This window comes from Aplidium turbinatum, chromosome 3, assembly GCF_918807975.1.
Source record: "Aplidium turbinatum chromosome 3, kaAplTurb1.1, whole genome shotgun sequence".
Taxonomy (NCBI): domain Eukaryota; kingdom Metazoa; phylum Chordata; class Ascidiacea; order Aplousobranchia; family Polyclinidae; genus Aplidium; species Aplidium turbinatum.
Window position 1 is genome coordinate 916,521 of NC_137474.1, and position 25,981 is coordinate 942,501.

The following is a 25,981-nucleotide window of genomic DNA, read 5'->3' on the forward strand; positions in this document are numbered from 1 at the left end:
TACAGTAACGTGGAATAAACTACTGGACGCAGTGAACAGTGAACACGGTAATAAGTAGGCTACACAGTTATTGTTATACAGCTACACGGTCGCGTCGCCGAAGCGACTTCCATCACAGTTGCTTCGTAGACCGTGTGGCGCTTAGCAAAGGGCTAAGCTGGTGACCCCAACCCATCCATAAGCGGAAAGGCGACATTGGTGACCCCGACGTGATTGGATTTGGAACGTTGCAACAATTTTTTATGTAACTTAACTTGGCCTAATTCAACCAACATGGAGTTTATTGTTATTGTAGTGTCACTTTTAGCTATTGTGACGTCATTTTTAACTACCTTACTGTATTTCGTAGTGCGTAGCATTAATACTAAGGCAAATAATAACGCCACAGAGGCTTTTCACACTGCTGCACAAAATATTATGAACCTGTCGGCAAACGTACCAGTATCAAAAAAACTTAAATTACCTGTGTTTACTCATAGCAATGTGCAATTATGGTTATCATTGTGCAATTATAGTGTGAATCTGTCGGCAAACGTATAACTGTCGGCAAACGTACCTGTCGGCAAACAGTACCAGTATGTCAAACAGTATGTCAAACCTGTCGGCAAACGTACCAGTATCAAAAAAACTTAAATTACCTGTGTTTACTCATAGCAATGTGCAATTATGGTTAGCAATGTGCAATTATAGTGTGAATCTGCGTTCATGCAGCACCCTGACATGAGCTCACGTGATAAGTTCGATTGCATCGTACAAAAATTTGATCCTAAGCAATTGGCTGATATGACAGAAATTTTGGATAATTGTGTACTTTGTGATTTACCGTATGAAAATTTTAAAACTTTGATCACTGCCGAGAATATGAAGTCTTCTACGGAGAGACTTCACGAGTTCTTACATGGTAACAAAGATCGAGGCCTTAAGCCGACCGAGCTCTTAAAGCGTTTACGTCAGTTAGTTGCTATAAACGGTCGTGTTCCTGAGAATTTTTTTTCTCTCCTTCGCATAGTTTTTCTTGACCGTCTTCCTCCTGGAGTGCGACAACTTTTAACCATCTGTAAGATTGACGATCTTCAAACGCTCGCCGAACGAGCAGATGACATCATTGCTGCGGGAGAGCCATCTAATTCTGCTCCCACGCAAGATACCAATAAACAGCCAGAAATTAACTTCCACTTGGAGAACCGCATTTCTTCACTCGCGGACCGCCTGGAGGAGCTCCAAACCTCCATTACTGCTTCTTCTGACTCTCGTTCATGTACAACCTCGATGTCTACACTGAGCTCGCCTGCGAATTTTAGGCGCTCGGAGCCGAGTACCTCTACTCCGAAAATTACGGACTCCACCGACTTCAAACCCAAACCGAGGTCCAATGACTCAAGGCGTGTTTTATACTATTACCACCTCACATATGGTAATAAGGCACATCGCTGTGAAAAACCTTGCTCTTGGGTCCCAAGAGGCAAGCCAAAAAACGAATAACGCCGAGGGATGGACGAGTGGGCAGCCTCGGCTCCGCAGGACCTACGACACATTCCGCTCTTTTCATGATTCTTGACACTCTTACTGACATTAACTTTTGTGTTGATACAGGATCGACCTTTTCGTTGTTGCCGCGTTGTTATACCGACGTTTCCGAACCGCAATCCAGTCTACGCGCAGCTAATCACACTGCGGTTAACATTTTTGGCAAAAGACCATTGACTTTGTCGCTTGGTTTTGACCGCACATTTGAGTGGACGTTCCGCGTTGCAGACGTAGATTTTCCCATTCTTGGACTGGATTTCTTACGCCATTTTTGTTTAACACTTGACGTTGTTAACGGCCGTCTCCTACAGACGACCCCAGCCGATCCCTGTGTATCGAGTACTGACTTTGCTCCTGATACGGATTTGTCTACTTCACCTACTGATGCTTCTGAAGTTCAACTCTATTCTGATGCCTGTTCACCTTCTGCGAGCACGGCACAGATTCCTGCTGAACTAGCTTTCCCAGAGGAAGAGTTTCCTTCTGTTTTTGAGCTGGAGAACTTCAACCGTCCAGTTCGCCACACAACGGAACACTATATTCCTACCAATGGTCCACCTGTGTGCCAACGGGCACGACGACTATCTCCAGAAAAGCTGGAGGGTCTCCGCAAGGAACTGCAGACGCTCCTTGACTTGGACATTATAGAACCGGCGAACTCTCCATACGGTACACCAGTACACCTTGTACCCAAGCCAAATGGGCGGTACAGAATCACGGGTGATTTTCGCTTGCTCAACAAACAAACCACGAAAGACTCCTACCGCATACCCTATCTTCACGACTTTGTAGACCACCTCTCTGGATCCACTATCTTCTCCAGCCTGGATCTCGTGAAGAGCTACCACCAGATACCCATAGCAAAACAGGATCGTCACAAGACGACCCTTGTGACTCCAATGGGGAGTTACAACTTCAAACGTACAGCTATGGGGCTCTCGGGTGCCGCACAGACGTTTCAGCGCTTCATGGATGAAGTGCTGCGGGGTCTTCCCTATGTCTATTGTTACATTGACGACGTCCTCGTCCATTCTCGAGACTTAGAGGAGCACAAACGCCACCTATCTCAGGTGTTCAAACGTCTTGACCACTACGGTCTCATCCTCAACAAGGAAAAATGTTCCTTTGCGGTACCCAAACTGAAGTTCCTAGGACACCAGCTCGACTCGAGCGGCATACGGCCGCTTCCTGGCAAAGTCTCAGCTATCCTGAACTTTCCTCTACCCACCACCGTAAGACAATTACGATGTTTCCTGGGTATGCTCAACTTCTACCGCATGTTCATACCACACTGTGCGGAAATCCTTCAACCTCTGTACACTTCCTTACCGCCTGGTAAGTCGTCAAAGAAACCTCTGATCTGGACTGACATCATGAAGCATGCTTTTGAGACTGCGAAACAGAGCCTCGCGAAAGTCACGTTACTCTCTCACCCCGTTCATGGTGCTCCCATCCAACTAGTCACAGACGCGTCAGATACTGCCGCTGGCGCTGTTGTTCAACAACTCATCGATGGCGAAGCCAAGCCGCTCATGTTTTTTTCTCGTTTCTTTAATACAGCTCAACAGAAGTATAGTGTCTTTGACAGGGAGCTTACAGCCATGTACCTCGCCGTCCGACATTTCTCCTACTTCCTTGAGTCACGTGATTTCACAATCTTTACAGATCACCGTCCGCTAGCTGCAGCTTTCAGCGCAACGATGGCGAAAGCCACAGCACGACAGTTACGTTACTTGGCCTACGTCAGTGAGTTCTCCACTGATGTTCGCTACTTAAAGGGTAGTGAAAACTTGGTCGCAGACTGTCTCAGTCGCGCTGCAGTCAATGCCATTTATGAAGATGGTATCAACTTCGACTTTTGTGACCTGGCCATTGCTCAACACGATGACACCTCCTTAGCTGACTTTCGTATGAGTCCTACCTCTCTTACGTTGGAAAAACGACTCCTACCTGAACACGGCATCTCCATCGAGGGGGATACCTCAACTGGACGCTTTAGAGTCCTGTTGCCGACGACGTATCGCCAAACAGTTTTTGACAAACTGCACAACCTCAACCACGGAGGAATCAAATCAACACAACGCCTTATTGCTCAACGCTACGTTTGGCCTGACATGAAGGCTGACATTAAAGCTTGGGTTAAGACATGTGTCTCTTGTCAACGCGCCAAAATTCAACGGCACGTCTCGGCGCCTCTAACTCATTTTCCTACTCCTGACAAACGTTTTGCGAATGTCCATGTTGATATCGTTGGAGAACTACCTGAGTCCAGCGGATATTCGTATCTCCTCACCGTTATTGACCGCCACACGCGTTGGGTCGAAGCCCTACCGTTGACCAGCATTACTGCACGTGCATGTGCTGATGCCTTTCTCTGGGGTTGGGTATCACGCTTTGGCGCCTCTGTCACCATGGTCACTGACCGTGGTCGACAATTCACCTCTCTCCTGTGGAAAGAGCTATGCCAATACCTTGGGTGTGATCATCGTACAACTACTGCTTACCACCCTGCTTGCAACGGATTAGGTGAAAGGGTGCATCGCACACTCAAAACTGCCATCAGAGCTCAATCCAACCCAAACAACTGGTTCTCCCACCTCGGATTGGCACTCCTGGGCACTCGTGCAGTGATAAAGGAAGATCTTGGTTTTTCTTCTGCTGAAGCCACACTTGGCACCACCCTTCGTTTACCAGGTGATTTTTTTGCAGACCCCGTTGTAGGTCCTGTCAATTCCCACTACGTGCGTCAGTTACGTGATTTTGTCAACAATTTTCCTTACATACGCCCGCGTCATGGCAAACGCTCTGTTTATATGGACGCTGACCTTGACACATGCTCACACGTTTTTATACGACATGATGCAGTGAAGGGACCGTTACGTCCACCTTACGACGGGCCTTACCGTGTAATCGATCGTTGTGATAAGTACTTTACCGTTGACATCGCTGGTCGCACTGATACAGTTACCATTGACAGATTAAAACCTGCTTATATGGACACTTCCCCTGATGAGGATTTTTCAAGTCATGCCGAAACGTCACTGCCGTTTCGAGACGATACGTTCTTAACTTCTTCGACTTCTTCTATGCAGTACGTTCGTTCCCAGGATGATCCTAGGGTTTCCGATGAGCTCCCAGTCTCATCGACCGCTTCACACTACGTGACACGTACCGGCAGAGAAGTCAGGTTACCTACTCGTTTCCGGAAGTGATGAACCCTTGCCTTTACCGTACCTTTCTGCTGTACACAGTTCCTTTTTTTTTTACCTTACCTTGAGTCTAGGGATTCTGTGTTCGTGTCCCTTCGTTTCTCTGGTGAGTCTTGAACATCTTTGAGTATGAGTGTGATTCAAAATTTTTGACTTACTTTAGACACCTTCCTTATGAAGGACTCTTACTGCCTTGTATATACTTTGTAGATATTCACCTCGAACACTGCTGTAGACTGGGTGACACAACTTTGAAAGATCAGAAGAAATCTAAGGACTGATTGGACAATTACGGACATTATGTCATCGCGAGCAGGGATACTCTGCATGTCGATCGCTCACGCGATACTGCGGCCGTTCCGCGGGATTTTTATCACATCCGGATTGCTACTCGGAATGACCGTCATGCTAGAAGAACAACGATCATTCTTCTCCGCCTGCTTCATGCCGTAACAACGACCATCAGCCGATTCACCCAGAACTACCAATATTTTTGTCATTTCGTTTTGTATTCTTGTCGTGTGTTCGCATAACTTCGTACCCACTTAGAGGGGGAGCTATGTCGCGGTACTCCCCTCCATGGAACCCAAATAATAATGTGTGTTGTGCATCACTGGGGAGACAAGCTTGTAGTAGCACGTGATTGGTCCTCTTTTCCACAGTTCTGGAATGTGACGTTAGATTTAGTGAGAGCGCAGTGTTTGTTTCTTCGTTATGAGAGATGCGCTCCTCTCTTGTAAGAAGCCATTTTTATTTCTGAAACTTGAAAAAGAAAGTTAGTTCGTTTTGGACGTCTGCTTAACGGTCGTTTATTACAGTCAAGCACTGGATATATGTTTAAATGCATAATCGATTTATTTCGGATCTTGTATCAAAGTAATGATTATATATTGGAGATACAACCCTCAACCTTTGGATGTACAGTAACGTGGAATAAACTACTGGACGCAGTGAACAGTGAACACGGTAATAAGTAGGCTACACAGTTATTGTTATACAGCTACACGGTCGCGTCGCCGAAGCGACTTCCATCACAGTTGCTTCGTAGACCGTGTGGCGCTTAGCAAAGGGCTAAGCTGGTGACCCCAACCCATCCATAAGCGGAAAGGCGACAGACATTTATCAGGTTTCTTTGAAGATGCTGTTATCATGCCATTCAATGACATGCATGTGCAAAAATTGATGGTTCAGGTTCAACAAGTTGAAAAATTACCATGAATCTTGTCTAACTAAATCACCAAGCCTTGTTGATGGCCCAAAATGTTATGGAAATGTTGGCTTTCCAAACCCAGATCCATGTCGCTGTTTTGGGATGGCTGAGTATGTATCAATGCACTGTAGCATTCGATCAACAATAAACCTCTTTTCTAACAGGAATGTGTTCACTGAATAGAGAAAGAGGCATCATTTCTTCTGTCAAGTACCAAAGGTGTCTCTTTAATGCTTTCAGAGCACTGGTTGCAATACAGTTATTGATGTTGCTGTAAGTGAACAGCATCTAGCAAACTTCAAATCATTCCATGGAGCATTGGAGCATCAGTGGGTGATGAACATGTCAACCATCACTGAGAATACACAAGAGTGACGAAGTTGACAAAGCCTCTTATCTTTGAGGTTTGTTGAGTGGTAGTAACAGTTCCAGGTGGAAGCTCTCCAATGTATTTTTCCAGAAGACATATCTTAATGGAGTAAATCAGCTTTACCACCCATCTGGCTTTATACAAAGCTCCTGGCTTTTTGAAGGTTATTGGGTCTTGCAGTAAATTTTTCAGGAAAATATGACAGAGTTCAATGAACTCTAAATAATCACCTCTCTGGAAAGTATGCTGAGCAGAACAAAGTTACAGGACTTTCTGCTTTTGCTCTACAGTTTTTACATTGCACATTACCACTGGTCAGTGGTCATGTTTATACCTGCAAGAATGCAAGTGGTTCAGTGATGTTTTGCGTGGCAAGAGTTCAAAGTGCTTCTTGTAGCGAAGAAACAGTGTAACATCAGGAGACTTGGTAATTTCAAATTTTAGATCATTAAAAATTTGAGAAAGAATGAGTTCTCCTATGTCAGTGCTTCCTAAGAAGCTTCATATACGCCGACGATTTGTGTATAACAACACAACACAAACACTTCACTTCCACGGAGAGAGTACTCAGCGATGCGCTTGATGGGCTGACAACATACTATACGGAAAACCACCTGCGTGCCAACTACAATAAAACCCAAGTCTGCGCATTCCACCATAGATCCAGGGATGCATCACGTCAACTAAACATTTCCTGGAATGGAACTAAACTGGCACGCTGTATCAATCCCACATACCTCAGTGTCAAACTAGATAGGTCCCTCACATACAAATCCCATATCGAAAAAGTAAGAGCTAAAGTGGCTTCTGGAAATAATATTTTACAGAAACTCGGAAACTCTGATTGGGGTGCCCTCCCTGACACAACGGTCAACTGCTTTAGCCTTATGCTATTCGGTTGCAGAATATGCTTGCCCAGTGTGGGAACGCTCAGCACATGCCAAGAAAATTGATCCTATGTTGAACCAAAGCTGCCGTCTGATTACAGGTTGTCTCAAACCAACCAACATCATGTCGCTGCACATTCTGTCTGGAATTGCTCCCCCCAACATCAGAAGAAGCGCGACCAGCAGAAAGGAAATATCTTGTCAGGACATGGATTTGAGACACCCAATGCATGGCCAAACTCCAGCACACAGGTGTCTGAAGTCAAGAAAAAGTTTTCTTGCCTCAGTTGTCCCATTAGGTCAAGACGATGTCACCGCCAATGTGCGATTTCAACTATGGCAGAAGGGACTGGCAGCCGGACCGACATTGGCCAATATAGAACTCACACCCATGGAGGGCCTTCCTCCCGGAAAGCGTGAACCGTGGAAGTATTGGCGATGCCTTAAGAACTGGTATTGCTGGCAGGTGTAAAACTTTGATGAGACACTGGGGGTATTCCATGGAGAGCATAAGTTGCAAATGCGGACAGGAGCAACCAATGCAACATCTAGTCGAATGCCTTGACCTAGTCCTAAAAGAAAGGTGCTCTGCACAGGATTTGGCCGAGTTCAACGATAGAGCAAAAGAGCTTGCGTGATGCTCTGGGCTACGGCCGTGTGACACACGATGAAGAAGAAGAGTGCTTTCCAACCAGTGGGTCGCGACCCGTTGGTGGGTCGCAAAGCTATTTCATGTGGGTTGCGAAGCATTTCTACTGTAGATGTTACTGAATGTTAAAATTTTCTAAAACATACCAACATTACTATGGATCTCACAAGTCGCAGTTTGGTCTTGAACAGTAGGCTACTGCGCCTTCGCCATCACTATTCTTACCTTCACTTCATTTGTTGCCTTTCCATTTTCTTGAAATTATGCACCCTGATTTCTATTAGATCGGGAAATTATTGCATTACCATTAGGCTACGTAACAATCATGCAGCAATGAAACAAATATGTAACAACTAGATGTGATTGTGTCGCATTAACTACTTCAGTGTACGCCGGTAGTAAAGATGCCATAATAAAGCTGACATATCTCATTGTGGGTCGCACAATAAAAGTTGCATTAAAAGTGGGTCGCGAACTGAAAAAGGTTGGGAAATACTGTCCTATGTGGTGCCTACAGGCAGATTACAACCAGGGACGATGCAGACTATTTTGAATCTTGATACACGCTGCTGAATTCATCAGCAAGTTGTACTTGGGCTATCATATGGTATACCAAATACATGGACCGTCAAACTTGAGTTTCAGCTTGAACTCAAGTTCGGTCTTAGAATACGGGCCTTAGTATCCTATCCATGCCCTACTTAATGAGCATTAGCTGTTGCTGTGTTACTATTCATGATTCATGTCCCACTTGTGTTGTCGTCATTGAATTTTTATCCTCTTGGACGGAAAACGTCATTGAAGCACAGCACATAGTAGGCAATTTTTACAGCACTCGCTTTGGAGTTGCCTGCAATACACTGTTTTCAGTGACTTACATTAGTATGACTTCAATTTGGAACTACCCATTACTGGATGGAGGCAATTATTTTAACCTCTCTTTCCCAAGAAAACAGCAACACAGTGGTTTCAGTAGCTGGAATTAATGTAAACACTCTTTGGTGCGAAGACCAATGTGCTAATCACAACAGCCTGCTTAATAGAGGTTATGTGAGCCCCTGCTGTGCTATTACTTATTGTAATCTCCTATTACTTCATAGATGGTTTTTGATAATATTGTGTCATGTGATTACTTTTGGTGTTGTGTCAATCGCCACTTATGTTTGGTTGTTCACATCGTATGTTTGGCTATTCATGCTAACTGCTTTTCTGATATTGTGCAAAAATAAAAAATAAAATTTTGTGGCTCAGATTGTTATTTGGCAGCATTTTTGAATTAAAGTGGGGTACCGTATGCCAATAAGTTTGATACCCAACAACCCATGTCTATCTAAAGTGGTTTTTGAGTTATGTCGATTGGAGTAGGCAGAAATTTCTGGGTCGCGGTGGGGGAGAGGTAAACGGGAGGCCATGACATCAAAATTTATTGTAACGAAGGTTATTTTTTCCCAAAAAGGAACAGAATTAACTCGACCTGTTATCAGACGTGTTCAAATGGCCACGCCCTTCGCTAGTTTTGAAATTTTATATAGAAGGAATTTTCCTACAACGCTGATATTTCTTGACTTTTACTTTTTATCATTTGAGCATCGTTTAAACCTAATTTGGTTATTTTTGGAACACTATGTGGTTCACAATAAGCATTTTGTCACAGGTTGTTCAGAAATTTTGTCTAAATTCCTAGATTTTGGCAATCGGCATCGAAATGACTCATCGCTTCTGCTATTGTATACAGTACACAGTGGCCGCAGTCAACCGCGAGTCAAGTCATCAATCACACATTAAAACTAAGAACGAAACGCAATGGGACTCATAGTACAATTTATCGTTTATCTCAATTCAGGCAGTTTTTGTTGCGTCCTTGCAAGGCAAGTGAAGTTGACCAGTTTTTACGAAGATAAAACGTGTTCACAACATGAAAAGCAAACTTTAGCAACTAGTAATGATCCGTTACTTTAGTTTAGTATTTACACTTTGCTACTTTTGAAAAAAAAAACAGAGCTAATCACAACCGAATCATCAACCACAGCCATCCACAAAGCGTTTTGTACCATATGTGTAGACGACATCAGAGGAACAGATTATTCCAAAAAAAGAAATAATCTCGGTAAAATTCCTCATGGTAGCTTCAAATGCAACATGCCTTTTTGCACAAAGCACTAGTTGAAACTATGTAGGCAATATGTTATTGCCATTCATGACATGTACAGTTGAGAAGGAGCGATATTCCTGGCGTCAGCACTACCTGACTGTGCTCACGACAGAACAGCGAGCATTGTGTTTCGCTAAACTGATTTTTTCATAACTCAACGATCATTCGATGTGTGTTGATATAAAATTGTGGTAGCCTACATTTCACTTTGAATCTTGAAAAGTAAAATTAACTTTTCTTACATTGTCAGACTCAAGTTAAACAACCCAGACAGAAAAACCCGGGAGAAAAACCCGTCATTTTTAGATTGATTTAATGTCTGAAAAATGACGAGTTTTGCTATCTGGGAAATTTAGCAAAAAGCAGGCAGCCCAGGCAGAAAAGTTGGCTTTTATATCGTTTCAACGTTTAGCTACATTGAAAAGTATCAAAAAGAAGTTTTTTTTTCCTTTGATTCTAAAACATTTGGCAGGTTGAAATGAAAGCTACACTCTATGAAATGAAACGCCTGACAAAACAGCTGATTGGAAATCGTGTTACCTATACTTCTAACCCAGCCAGTAAATCAACCACTTTCAACAATGATTCGACGTCTGCAGACGTTAAATAAATGTGAAAAGGATTAATTTTGCTGGCTGGGAAAGAATGTGATAAACTAGAGTTATTTCAACCAGAAAATCAATCTGCCAACGTTGAATCAATGTAAAAAAATGATTTGCTGGCTGGGATCGCTACAACTATTTTATGCTTTCATTCATCTTGATTTGTTATGAGAGATACTGCGATGCTAAGCAGCCATGACCACATGTGGAGAAGCAATTCATCACAATAACCTCAAAACCGCTTGATGTAGTATGAATATGAAAAATACAGTACTTAGTGTAGGAAAAAATAATTTGTTTCAAAATATTGTTGTTGAATGTTTACAAATCATTAAAATTAAAATTCGAACGAACAAAATCGGACATAAAATGCCTAAATGCCAGCAAAATTTGCGTTTTTAGAGTTTTTTTGCAACATATGTTTTCAGACTGCACAATCTAAACATTTGTTTTGAAAACAAATAATTAAAATATAAAATAAAAGCATTTGACTATGTGCAATTTGTGCATGCCGATTTTCTCAAATGTGCGATATTTAGCGGCTGAGTTATAAACCAATATTCAGGGCGTGGCCAAATGGTCACGTCTCGTGCTTTTCGCGCGTCTTTGAGACGAATACCAGATAGGGTTAACTTAGGGACAGATCAAAGTTCAAATAAAGGAAGCAAATAAAACACCCTACTGGTCGTTCAATACATCAAATGTGACGTCATTAAAGTAATAAGACCAAAGAAACAATCCCGCGTGATCACAACACATGACGAGGTCAAAGGGCATGTCACAATCAATGTGCAAGGCCTCGCGACGGGCTGCTTTGTATCCTAACGAACGTGCTGTTTTGATTGTGGAATCCTTGAGCAATGTATTACTATCGGTTACTGACCTGTAGTGACCTCTGATTGCGAAGTCTTTATTATGTAATGTATTTCCAGAACATTCATTCAGAACAAACCTGGAATGCTCTTTTGTTTTTCACAATTGCCAAATGTCATTTGTCATGACGTCATAAGGATGTTTACCAGTAAATCTGTGATTGCGAAATCTTTATTATGTAACGTATTTTCTAGAACCTTCTACCCTACGTGACAATCTGGAAGCTTCTTTAAACTTGCATGTTTACGTTTAGTGCAACTTGACAGAACAATGAGTCCTTATGATGTAACATTACGTAACCTTCTCGAAGTTACTAGACCGAACAACTTTCTATAAATAGTGGTGTAATTTGCGTAATCATTATTATTATTATGAGTTGATTATGAGAGTTGTGTTATGAGTCATGGATTGGTAATAGGTGTAGAGATTATTGTTGATTGAGATTTGAAGTAATTGAATACAAGTAGATGAGAATTGGTGCTGATATAAATTGTGTTCGAAATTAGAATTATTTGAGAAGCCGTTCGTTAAAGACCTTCAAGAATTTTCATTATCATTTCCCCAGTAGAACTATTCGACATTTAATTGACTGCCTTTCAGTAATATCCCATTAAACTACGTCATTGAACCTTTCCAAGTCTCTTTCCTGGTAAGAGATAGAAAGAAACCGTGACAGGGCAACATACAACCGTGATATGTTTTTGTACAAAATACAATTTCGATTTTTGTTGAAATGCGATCATAAAATTGTTGATTGTTTGTGGCTTGCTGTAACAAACTGTCACTGCTCTGATGGATATGCTGCTCATATTGTCTGCATAAGACATTTGACTGACTTACATCAATAGTACATTGGTAACAAACTTAACGCTAATGTACCAAGTATAATATTTAAGGCTGGCACTCTCTCCATTTTGTTTCAAAGAGGCCTGGTCTTCATCCCGGGAGCCCTGAACCATGAAACATCGGGGGACCCTGATGAAGATCAGGTTCCTTTGAAGCAAAATGGAGAAAGTACCAGCCTTAAATATTTTACTAATCACCAAAACTCACTTGCAAATGGGACGGAGAAGAGGAAGCTATGACCAAGCAGCACCCATGACATGCTCAAGAAGCGTATTCCATGAAGACATGTGATGTCGGTTGGTCTCTGCTTGGTGTCCAACAATCGCTTCGTGTTCTGGATGAGTGAAAATGACGTCAATAATCGATGGAAAGTTCCTGTGACGCAAATAATGGTCAATATGACGTGACAGGAAAGCTCTGGTGCTGAAACTCACTGGTACCGCTGAAAATCCTTTCACAATGTGGATCTTTATAAAATATTCTGAAAAAATTGAACGCCAATATTTAATTAATATTCAGTATACAGGGTGTTTCAAAAAAACTGACATCATTGCACAGTCTTGCAACTTTCCAGTTATCGTTTATACGATCTCAAATTTTAACAGTATGTACAGATACAACATAAAATTTAACTTTTTAGTTTTCAGGCATTTTTCTTTTTTGATGAAGAAATGCCTGGTCACAGCGGTAAACCATAATCTCTTCGTGGGAAAATTGTAACATAAGATTCCCGGATCCGTTCGTCTGTATGCAATGACCGAAAGAAACACTCTTCTAAAACGTCTATTCAAGAACTGTATTTCTGTAAAAATAACCACTGCACGACCTATTAGAACACGGCCAAATATGCTGCTATTTGAGGAAATTTCTAAGAGCCTAAATTGTTACAATCATAGCTATGATAAACCTGTCATTTTCCCATTGCCAGAAGTAAGTAAAATAAGCAACATTTGCACCTAGACATATGTTTGGCTTGTTTAATCGCAGATTAAGTATGTACGTTGAGCACAGTTTACACAATAATAATGTAATATGTAATACTTTTCAACTGCACCCTGGAGGTAGTATCGTTTGGTGCAATTGCATGTTCCATTTAAAATATCAAGGATTTTTGTGGATTCTATGTTGTAAGCAGTAACAAGCAGAAATTTCGCAGAAAATTTGATGTTTCAATTTAAATTTTAATTTGTTTGTTTTTCGCCAAGTTTAGTTTTGCATGTAAAATATGACTATTGGCGAAAGATCCTGCTTTACAAAAAAAACCAACGATTGTATGATGAGACTACCTCCAGGATGCAGTTGGAAAGTCTTACATATTTTACGTTATTATTGCAGAAATTGTACTTAACATACATATCTAATCTCTGGCAAAACAAGCCAAAAATATGTCTAGATGCAAATATTGCTTGTTTTACATAGTCTGTAAGTGGAAAAATGACAGGTTTATCATGGCTATATGATTGTAACAATTCAGACTCTTAGAATTTTTCCCAAATAGCAACATATTTGGCCGTGTTTTAGTAGGCCGTGGCCACTGGCTGTCGAAATTGGGACGTAACACCGCTGTACGCCACTAAAACTTGTCACTACAATACAAATTACTGAGATAAAGACGGAAATTTCGTCCAGCTGGCAAGCACTAAGCAAAACAGTTAAATATGCGACCAACCTTCCAAGCAACAATTCAAAATGACGAGAATAGATTGCAATATTTCAAACGCACGTAGGCAACTACTGTGACGTAATAATGATAAGCATTATGAAGCTATTCCAACACCTGTTGGCTTTGGCTTACCCAGAGGTCACCAAACTTTTTTCTTTGAGGGCCGGATTGCTGCGAGATCAACAGCCGCGGGCCGGATGCAAATTGCGAAAAGATAGCCTATAACTTACAACTATTAAAAATCTCCATTGACTTGAATTGAGCACAATAAATAACAAAGTCAGCGGTGGAATAGCAAAGTTGTGATGAAAATCGAAATTGTTGGAAAAGTGATCTCCTGCTGTGATACACTACAGGGCATCGTGCTCTTGAAAAAATGTTACATTTTTCCAAATTTGGCCTAGGCTGTCCTCATTTGTGGTGGCCTAATGATAAAAACACAACACCAACATGTAGGCTGCCTGGTGGAAAAATGTACAAATTCAACATACAACAACGAACTATAAGAACGAACAATTTTAACAAAGAAGCTTCTATTACACAAAAAGGCAAAGCCAAAGTCGGTTGCAAATGCCAAGGGAAGCACATGTACAGAATTGTAGCACAGCTGTAATTTCCGCAGCACGTGGCGGGCCGGATGGAATCAGTTCGCGGGCCGGTTCTGGCCCGTGGGCCGTAGTTTGGTGACCCCTGGCCTTACGCCATATCCAGCAATTCAAGATTTAACGATGATGTAATGTTTCAACAGGTGTGACCAGAGGTGATGCAATCCTTGCTAATTTCTAGCAATAGTCCATTACGTCAGACGCCAAGATTCAGTAGACCTGAACGGTTTTATGTGACGTTGATTTAAAAATTGTCCGGAACAATGCCATACAATAGCGTAGAAAAAGCATTTTGTGTACTAGAGTATGCTAGAATACAATCGAACAAGACTGTGCAGCGTGCATTTGCGCAACGATTTGGAAGAAACGGGCCAGATGGAAAGCAGATTTGGACATGACATAAAAAGTTCGAACAAGAAAGTTGTTTGAAAATTCCAGCTTCAGAAATAATGGGTCCCATATTATATTTTTGCACTGGGGCCCCAACTGATGAAGCTGCGGCCCTGATTGTAACTGTAAGATTAAAACTGCATTCAAATCCTATCATATTTTTATTTGAAATTTTATTAATTTTCCAGAAAACCAAAAACAAAATCCCAGCACAGCCGTGATTTTGTGAATAAATGTGTGCTTCTATCAGTGTTTATCATTTGTTCTAATTGCTTAGCAATAAAATCTATCTACCCACCATGTTCAGCTTTACGAGATGGTGGTAGTAAAGAGTCGTTGTGGAGAAGGGCTGTGTTTGATGCTTCTTTTGCTTTGTCCATCTTACCGCTAATATATTCATACCCGGTGGATGAAATCACCATAGCAACCAACACAGAAAGAAGAAACCTGCATTAAAACATAGAAACATAAAATAGACAGCTCACTACAATGCACGTTATGATGTCCCCAGGCTTCGCCTAATGTCTCGTTGGTATGCTGAACGTTGATAGAAAGGTTTGGCCACGGCTGGTCTTATGTTAGTTTTCCATAAAACAATAAATTTGTTCAAGGCCACAACAACATGGAAAAGTATTTCACCACATACTGAATTATTTTTAGATTAACTTCATTGAAATAATTACAAGTTGCGTTGGTATTTGTTGTAAAACCATAAGACTTCCATCTTCATCTGAGTTGAAATACTTCTACGACGTGAGTAAACATCATAAAACAATATTAAATCAAATATAGTTATTAATCTCTTATTAGAGATTCATGGTTCCTACATGCCATATGCATATTTTAATACGTACGGTAGCCTATTAGCCTACATATCATATACCGTATTAGCCGCATAGTTTAGAATAAAAATCCCAGCAGAAAAGGGTAGGCATAAGCAATGGCTTGAAATTACATTTTATTTACAGTACAAGTATCAATTTCAGTAGGCCTGCCGTTTCAATACGACAAAGCTATACTCATAACCAAATGACTTTTAAGTTATTTTTCCTTGTGTTATTTCACGATTCTCAACCTTTTTTATTGAGCACTGATCTCCCTGTAACATTCCTCACAGTTCATTTTATCCTTCGCTTGTGCTTTGAACTTTTCACAATAACAACCAACTGAACTCTACAAATGCAATTATGACATCACAGTGATAAACAGCAGGCCTCGAAATTTGTACTTTTTTCCGGCGGTCAAGCATGTCCTACCGGACTGGCCCTTTCAGCAGACATTTAATATCTCAACCGGACATTAATATCTCAACTACAGTATTGTGTAGTCGTCAGGCCTGTATTAACCGTTGTGCTAGGGTGTGCTAAAGCACAGGGGCCCGCAGACAGAGGGCCCCACTTTTCCTAAAAATAAAATAAATAAAGTAACAAATTTTTCCTGAAAAAATTTTTCAAGAAAAAAAATTAAGAAAAGTGAGGCCCCTCTGTCTAAACAAAGTAACACATTTATCAATAGCCAGAAAAAAATCGTTCGACTGAATTTCGTGTTAGTTTTCTAAATCCTATTGTTAGTTAGTAGTGAATGAAAGAGCAGTTTAGAATAGAAATTCAGAATAACCTTTAATTGCAATTTGCAGTGTAGTGTGCAGTACTAACAGTGGTCTCTTGCTACAATGTTTTCCCTCGCACGGTTTCGTTGATTTAATGTGTGTGATTTTGCCAGGATTTTGCATCCATTGTAACGTAAACATTGTTGACTTAATTTGCACATGCTTATTTAATCATCGATCACGTGCTATTTCAAAGTTATCTAACTTACTTAAGCAAGGCTCAGTTTCCTCTGCAAGCAAAACCAGCTTACTTCCACTACGCTCTACGTAAGCTGGTAAGGGCCCCCCATAAAATTCATTAGCACCGGGGCCCCATTTGACCTTAATCCGGGCCTGGTAGTCGTGTTTGTAGAAGAAGATTTTCTACAACAGAATAACTCTGCAATGGTTCGTGGCCAGGGCTGGATTTACCAGTAGGCAGAGTAGGCAGTTGCCTAGGGCGGCAAATTATTGGGGGCGGCAAAATATACGAATATATTACATTGATAATACTGTACGTGAATATAATAATTCACAACAGATTTATAGCAATTAATAAATATGTTATCACATCACACACATTTATAAACAGTGCGGCAAGTCATGTATGGTAAGTCATCGCCCCTAGAGTACTTCACGCTTGATTGGTTTTAAACAATATGTGCTGCTTTGCGCATCTTTTAGTTATCTGTCTCGCTTAGTATGGAGGACTAGGCTTTGTCTGTGAAATTTTTATTAATCTTTATTCGGTTTGTTTCACTGTTAGTAAATTTGAAGGAGCCTAGAAAAAATGTTTTTAGTCAATGTTAGGTTGATGGAAAAGTTGCAGGCTAGCAGGCAGTGCAGAGCGATCATTCCGTATTTTGAAGCTGATCAAGAATGCACGGCGGTCTACGTTGAAGCACGATCACACGAATGAACTCACATTTTTGAGCATTAACTCATCTTTACTTATTTCTACAGACTTTGAAGAAATTATTGATTTGTTTGCAAGAGAAAAAGCCCGCCGGAAGCGATTTTAAACAATTAGTTCATTATACAATGACATTCATTGATGTATTCAAATAAACAGTGCAAATAACTTTTTTGTAAGGAATTGAAAATATAAATCGTAGCGCACCATCGAAAAAAATTTTTTGGGGGGCAGCACTTTTCCTATTTGCCTAGGGCAGCACTTAAGCTAAATCCGGCCCTGTACATGGCTTAATTAACCGACCCTGAAGTATACTGGAGCAGATTATACATTGCTTGCAAATAAATCAGTGCGTTAATGACAGTCGTGTAATGACGCAATAAACACAATTGAAAACAACAATCCAAATTTCCTTATTACAAAAGCAACTACGATCACTTATTCCGTAGTTTTGGCGTTATAAAATCGTTGTGCCAAGCGATTACTGCTGGCGCGGGGTCGTAAATCTCCAGCTCAGGACCGCCCAGACAAATGCGCATTAGTGACTCAATAGTGTTAGCCCTCACGGATGTACCGCAATTAAATAATGTTTGTTGCATTTCTATAAGCTGTTTGTTGCTATACTCAGTTCATCTGAACCATATTTGTAAAATACGGCAGATTCACCAGAAATTCTATTTCTATCTAATGGTGTTAGACAAATGTGTCTAACACCCTCCCTTCGGTGCAGAAATTATATTTCTATCAGTATCAGCGTGAATAAGGTCGTCACATTCGCCTAAGCATGTACGGAACACAGCTGAGACTTGCTTCTCTGTGACGTTTCATCATCATCATCAACCAATGTTGATTATACAGGCCATGAATTAATCCTCATGTCGACGGTGTGGCCTGTCTGTCTGTCGAGAACGAAGTCTTCCCCTCCACACCTCGCGATTTATTGGTTTCTTTTTAACAAACGATCAATGTAACGCAATAATCCTCATTGTTAAAATTAGAATACATAACCTGCCGAAAAGTTCAGACAACTTTATTTCAAGGCAACACTGCAAGGCGTTGAAATGATGTAAAAATGGCTACTTTTGCCATCAGCTCGTTAATCACGCTACTCTAATGTGATCTTTAAAGCAATTGTCTGTACGATTATTGTTTCAGCTCCGTATTTGTTCGCGTTAAACAAACAATTGTAACAATTCAAATTTAAAATATTTTTGCTGCATAAGCTCTATTTTTGTCAAAAATTTTGCGGCGGTCATTTATGACCAACCAATGAGTCGGCTTCGGCAGACATTCGAGGTCATTCCGGAGGTCATGTCCGCCGGATATTTCGAGGCCTGAAACAGTGCTCAAAATGAGTGTTTTTATTAATAGAAAAGCTTTCAGGTAAAGATTTCAAAAATTCTTTGTTGATTATCTGGAAAACTAAAGCCGGTTCGAAAAAACTAAGTGTATTTTTAGAATCAGGAGCCTTGAAATATATTCTAAATGACTGTCACTCTTTGTGCCAAGTCGCATTTATTGAGAATGAGAAGGTCGGAGTATTGTGAACACATGAAAAGAAATAATCATCATATTGTTATTCTAGAATATTTGATATTATAATATCAATTGAACTCAGCCACGTAAAGCAGCAAACAAATATTTCATAGGAAGTGTTTTTACATCAAGTGGAACCAATGCAAGGGGGCCCCTTACAATTTCCTTCAACTTAAACTAAACTTTTAGCTGCATATAAGGACCACCCTGCCTGTCACAGATATTGAAAAAGTAAAGTTTCAGCTTGTTGTTAAAGTGTCTGCGAATTATTTAGTTTACTGGTGCCGCTGAATGCAAAGCTGTTCTTCAAGTGTGTTGCCTAAGCGTACACCCCAAGAATTGAGTCGTCGTTCCATGACTTTTCCATGTACAATCAGTCACTTAACCGTATGAGTCATAAGGTGGCTAAGGAGCTTCCTCCCCCAGATGCTACTAACGCAGACAAAGCCTACCAGGACTTCTGCGACCTAACCATAACCATCTACGCTGCAAAAAGTGCATTTCTCGTGGCTGCAAAAAACTCTACATACCGTGCTGGGATAAAGAATGTGAAACACTCTTCCGCACAACACAAGCCTCCACTGGCAACGCAGTAGACTTAGCGGCCAGTAAACTGATCACAAAGGCTTGATAACAACAGACGAGAGCGATGGGAAGAAACGGTCCAAAACATCGACTTTACCCACTCAAGCCGTAAAGCATGGTCCACGATCAACAGGCTAACTGGCATGTCCAGACAACCGCTTGGAGAACACCCTATTGCAGCCAACTCTATTGCATCACAGCTTGTGAATAATGGGGTATATCTCTTTAGGGGATAAAAGCACGGCTCGTCAAGTGGCTAAGGAAGTGTCAGAATTGTGGAAGATTCCAACACCACCTGAGCAAAATATATCCCGAGACTTCACCCTCGAAGAATTCCAGCATGCTCTAAGTCTCCTTAATCCAGGCAAAGCACTGGGCCCAGACCATATATGCCCAGAGTTCATCCTCCATGCCGGCAAAGCACTGAAAACTTGGCTGCACGCTTTCCTCTCCTCCTGCCTGCACCACCTAAAAATACCGAAAACCTGAAGACGAGCTGACGTCATAGCCATACCAAAGCCCAACAAGCCCGTGGATGACGCTAGGAGCTACCGTCCTATCTTACTCCTCTGCATCCCCTATAAAATCCTCGAACGGCTCATCCACACCCGAGTCGATCCAATCATCGTCCCACTCTTACCACCAGAGCAAGCAGGTTTTCGCCGTGTCTGATCAACTGTAGAACAGGTCACTCGCATGAGCCAAGACATAGAGGATTGTTTCAAGGAAAAGAAAAAGGCTGGTGCCATATTCATTGATCTCACTGCAGCATATGACACAGTGTGGCACCGCGGCCTCGCCTGCAAACTTCTTCACCTTCTTCCCGACCGGCACATGGTGAGAATGATTATGGAGCTTGTCTACAACCGCAGTTTCACTCTCACCATCTGACGCGGACGAAGAAGCAGGATGCCTCAAGAAAGCTGTTCTCAAGATGCCTCAAGAACGGTGTTCTTCAGGGATCTGTCCTGGCTCCACTCCTTTTCAATGTTTACATCCATGACCTTCCACCAACAACATCTAAGCTGTATGCTTATGCCGACGACCTGGCTATGGTGTATAACGCTTCGAAATGGTCTCTACTGAAAAGGACCCTAACTCAAGATACATGGCTAAGATGTCAGACTACCTCCACAAGTGGAGACTCAAGCTCAGTACCGGTAAGTTTAATACGGTGTCGACCGCTTTCCATCTAAACAACAAGGAAGCAAAACGTGAGCGCAACATCAATATCGATGGAAACATCCTGCCCTATAACCCCACACCAGTCTACCTCGGTGTTAGTTTGGACAGGACTCTCACGTACAGACACCACTTGGAATCACTCCGCAAAAGAAAGTAACGTCACGCGTTGCCCTTATTTGTCGACTGGCAGGAACGAGCTGGAGTGCGACAGCAACAACTCTGCGCACCACAACCTTGGCTCTTGTCCATTCCACCGCGGAATACTGCGCCCTGTATGGTGTTGTAGTGCTCATACTCACCAGCTCGACAAACCTATCAACGACGCCTTGCATATTGCATCGGGATGCCTGAAACCTACACCTGCTGAGCTTTTACCAGTTCTTTCAGGCTTCGCCGCAGAGCTGCCATACTCTCCCTGGCTCACCGGTCACTGGACCCACACAACGCGCTCCACAGCTACATCACCAGACCGGCAATAAAGAAACGCCTCAAATCGAGAAGCCCCTTTGCTGCTCAAGCACAATTCTTGCTGGAGCACAACACCAGTGCCTCATCCTGGATCACCAATACCTGGCAAGAGGAATGGACACACAACACCTCCAAACTCCACACCTTTATCCCCGACGCTGGACCCATGCCACCAGGAAAGGAGCTTAGCCGACCTGCCTGGGTACGGCTGAACCGCCTCCGCACGGGGGTTGGGCGGTTCGCATCCTTAATGCACAAATGGGGCGTATCAACATCTGCGGCATGCAACTGTGGTGCTGAGGAACAGACAGCAGATCACATTCTCTACCACTGCCCGACGTTTACTCCAAAAAGGGCAGTTGGACTGTCAATGCTGAAGGACTCTACAATCGTGGCTGGTCGCAGAATGCCCGGATATTTGAACCCAATCAAACGTCGTCTAAAAACCAACTTCTCATACGAAAGAAGAAGAAGATAAGGTGGATGAACAAAACCATAAATAAAAGAAGACTTACAATCCACCAATATCCGTGGCTTCCCACTCAGTGAACTGCTTTGGACATTGAATGTCAACAGTTAAATTTTTTCCAACCACCTTTGAAAAGAATGATTGAACAACAGACTCTGGACAAGCATCTGGGAAGCAGCTTCCAATTGTAACGCCTTGTGATATAGCCAATCCTAATGCAGCCTTTAAAAAAATTCATATTCTTAGAATTATGTGCTCAGAGTTGAACAAAACTAGGAATACGTTGCACAAAATTCCCATGTACAACGAGATCAGCAATGTCACACATGAAATTTTTTGAAAATTAGCAAACTCAATAATTTTTCTGGGTATATTTGCACATTATAGTGACTATATTATATAGTCATTCAATTTTTAAAATGAATTTGCCTGTACAACTATATCAAATAACCACCATACCGCTGCATTCTCTTCAAGTAATTGATAACACAAAAATGTTTTATTGAAATAGAGAGGAGGATCAGATCGAGATTGATTGCTATTAGCACATATATACAGGGTGCGGACAAAGTCCTTGGACTAAAATTAAATTTTAATTTACTATGTCCTTAAATAGATTTAGTAAGTGTTTGATAGAGCATATTTATTGTATCAAACCTTATCTTTCAGAATGTGTCATCAGTTTATCATAATTTAGCTTTATTTTCAAGTATGAGTGATAAACGTGCAGCTATCATTGAGCTTCATCGAGTAGGCAAGACCAATTCAGAGATAATAAAGCTTCTTGAAGCACCGCAATCAACGGTTTATCACATTGTTGACAGGTTTAAAGAACTGAACAGTGCCGAAGATCCGAAGATCACCCTTGAAGTGGGAGATCATGAACTTCTCGTACCCCAAAGGTTATTAAACTTGCCAACACCTCACAGACCTCCAAAAAGTAAAGAGACTCGCTCGAGCTAAAACTCTTCTGAATAAAATAAAGTCAGGTACGGACATGGGAGAGTTCATTTTCTCAGATGAAAAATTGTTCAATGTCGAAGCAATGTGTAACCGACAAAATGATCGTATCCTTGCTAAGTCATCTGCAGACATTGCTGACTCTATGAAAAAAGTTTTCAGGCGCCAGAAACCGTCTTCTGTCATGGTGTGGGCCGCTGTTTCCAAAACTTGGAAGTCTCCCCTCATTTTTGTTCCACAAGGCGCTAAAGTTAACATCAATTTGTACGTAGAGACAATTTTGACTCCTGCCCTTGCAGAAACTAAGAAACACTTCAAAAGGAAGCCATTCACATTCCAACAAGACGGTGCACTAAGAAAACCCAGGAATGGTGCCAGAACCATTTCCTCATTTCTGGAGCAAGGAAGTTTGGCCGCCCTCATCACCAGACCTGAATCCAGTGGACTTTTGTGTTTGGTCCATTTTGGAGGCAGATGCCTGTGATTCATCCCATAACTCAGTTGAGGCGTTGAAGTGCTTTTAAAAAAGCATGGGGCAAAATACCCAAGAAACCCTACGTAAAGCAGTAGGGAGTTTCAACAGTAGAGTTGAGCGTGTTATACAGGCCAAAGGGGGTCATATTGAGTAAAACTTTGTACGAATGTTAGTTACTGTCTTGGCAATACACCGTTAAAATATTTTGTATTTTATTCACTATTTACTGAAATATTACACTTTAAAGCAGTCCAAGGATTTTGTATTCACCCTGCATAATAAGCAAGTTGCGGTTTGGAAACAATTGCACTGAAAGTGCAGGATATTCAGAAGATTTTTTAGATTACGGCTTGCAGTGAATGCAAAGTTTATGTGACAAACTCAGAATTTGGATTATTTGCTCAGAGGTTATTCACAGTCATGGTGCGTGAAATGTTAGAAAAGTGTCAAAACAATTCATGTTTCTACTTTCAACTTTTGAGAAGATACTGCAGCCACTGCTAGAAAAGCAAATACAATCAGTAATCTGCTGTTGGTGTTTTGTACTCACAGCTTGCACAGGTTTACCAACGTATGTTTGACAATACTTTCCACTGAAATTAGTTGATTGAGCATTAACGCATTCATAATACAGTCCCAACCATTTCTGGTTTCCTCGTAGAACGCCACTTTCCAATTTGCCCCAAGCATCAACCACTATAATACAAAAACTTAGAGTCAATTTGGTGGATAACGTTTCATCTTTTAAAACAATGTTATTGCTAATAGCTGCAAACACAACATTGCAATTCCTATCAAAAACACATTTAGTCCTTTCCCAGTTTAGCTTAGATGCGTTTTCAGCTGAAGAGTTCCAATGAAAAGTCAAAGACTTTACAATTACCAAACTTTTATAATATGTCAAAATTTATAATATGTCTCAAAAACAACATTCATTACCATAAAACAATTAATATGATATAATTCAGTTCGCCCTGTTAACTCAGTGGTTACGCGCCCGGCTCAAGATCACGCGCGCTGGTTCGATTTTTGGGGTGTGCGCTTGAGCAACGCATTTCAGGACTGCTCTCCATTCAGCGGCACCTAGTGAATGGAATAATTCCCTGGTAACAACACTTCACCAATCGGAAAACTTCACTCTGCCAATCTCAGTAACCGGCCCTGCGTCAAGAACCTCTACAAGTGTGCGAAACTACCAGGAATAACCTATCAAGGCTTTGTCAGTCCGAGGAAAAAGATTCAAAACTAACCAACATATACTTTTAAGTACATTTGCTTAGTAGTTAATGTGTTCACCTCTGAATCACTAAACATGGGTTTGATGCCCTGTCGTTCATACCAAAGACATTTTAAAAGTGGAACTGAATCTTGTTTCTGCTTGGCACTCGGCAAAAGGAATAGATTCAGGGTAATGATGTATGCTGTGGCTATATTTACACTAAATAGTGTAATAATAGCCTCAATAGTGGTGCCAAATAAGGAATTCTGCCCTAATTTGAGAAAAAGTTTAAAGCTGTTGAAAACAAAAACTTGTATTTTAGAAATTTTTTTTAGTCCAGGGCAAAGATCAAAACCTTAATCTTATTCCTAACTCTAACCCTTACCTTAACCTTTCCTAACTTTAATCCTAACTCTGGCAACACCTGATTGTAACCATGGCATTAAGTGTGGAAAAATAGCCACTTCCAATAATGTACTTGGCTGCGCATGCATGTGGCTGCACTGATACTGTCTGCTTTGCAGAGTAGCAGCACACATCTGTGACGGATAAACCGCTATTATTATGTAGTAGTAGTACGGTAGTCCAGTGTTAATCCGGTGACGTCCCCGTTACCGAGGACGGCCGAATTCACCTCCAAAGTACCGCAATCGCCTTTACACCCTGCCTCCACATCGATCTGTCTAACGCGTCCTCTCTTGTCAAGCCCACCTTGCTGCTTTCCTCCTCAACTTTTCCACGTTTTCTTTGGTCTTCCGTGTTTTCTACGACCCTCCACTTGCAACTCCAGCGCTCTTCTCAAAACATTATCTTCATCCCTTCTCAAAACATGCCCATACCACCTCACTCCATTCGCTTTCGCCGTCTTTTTAACATTCTCATTCAACCCAAGCAAGTTCATAAGTTCTTCAGTGTTTCTTTTGTCCATCAGCTTCAAACCACACATTGCTCTTACCATCGCTCTCTCAGTTCGTCTTAAGATCGCCAATTCGTTTTCCCGTAAGCACCATGTCTCACTTCCGTACAGCATTGCAGATCTCACACAACTAGTATAAATTCTTCCTCTCATTTTCAACAGAAATCTTCTACCACATAACAACTCTTGACACTCTCTCAATTTCACCCAACAAAACCTTACTCTTGCAGTCACTGCGGCTTTACAATCACCACTGGCATTCAATCTATCTCCTAGATAGCAAAAGGCATTCACGGATTCAACTTCGTTATTCAGCTTTTTAACAGGACCAACCATTCCTTCTTCAATCTTCTCGCATCTTTCCCATTCAAAACCATCTCCGGAACTGCATGCCACTCTCTTCATCTTTGCACATCTTCCATGCACTCACTTCCTGCATTTCGTACACTTAACAGGATTTGAAATCACTCTTCTTCCACATACCCCACAGGGTCAATTTTGCTCACTGTGATTTCTCCTTCCGTTCCACTTATTACGACCTTTGTCTTTTTGATGTTGACACGCATACCTTTACATTGAAGCGACTCCTTCCACTTCTTAAATTTCTCTCTCAGATCTTCCATTGTGTCACTTAACAAAACCAAATCAGATGCAACCTAATTTGTATCCTGAACAATTCGTACC

At 41.5% G+C, this 25,981-nt stretch overlaps 1 pseudogene; it reads right to left on the reverse strand.

Moving 5' to 3' along the window:
* The window catches only part of LOC145766005 (nose resistant to fluoxetine protein 6-like), a 33,448-nt pseudogene extending 7,746 nt beyond the window's left edge, over nucleotides 1-25,702 (reverse strand).
* Between the last annotated feature and the right edge of the window lie 279 nt (nucleotides 25,703-25,981).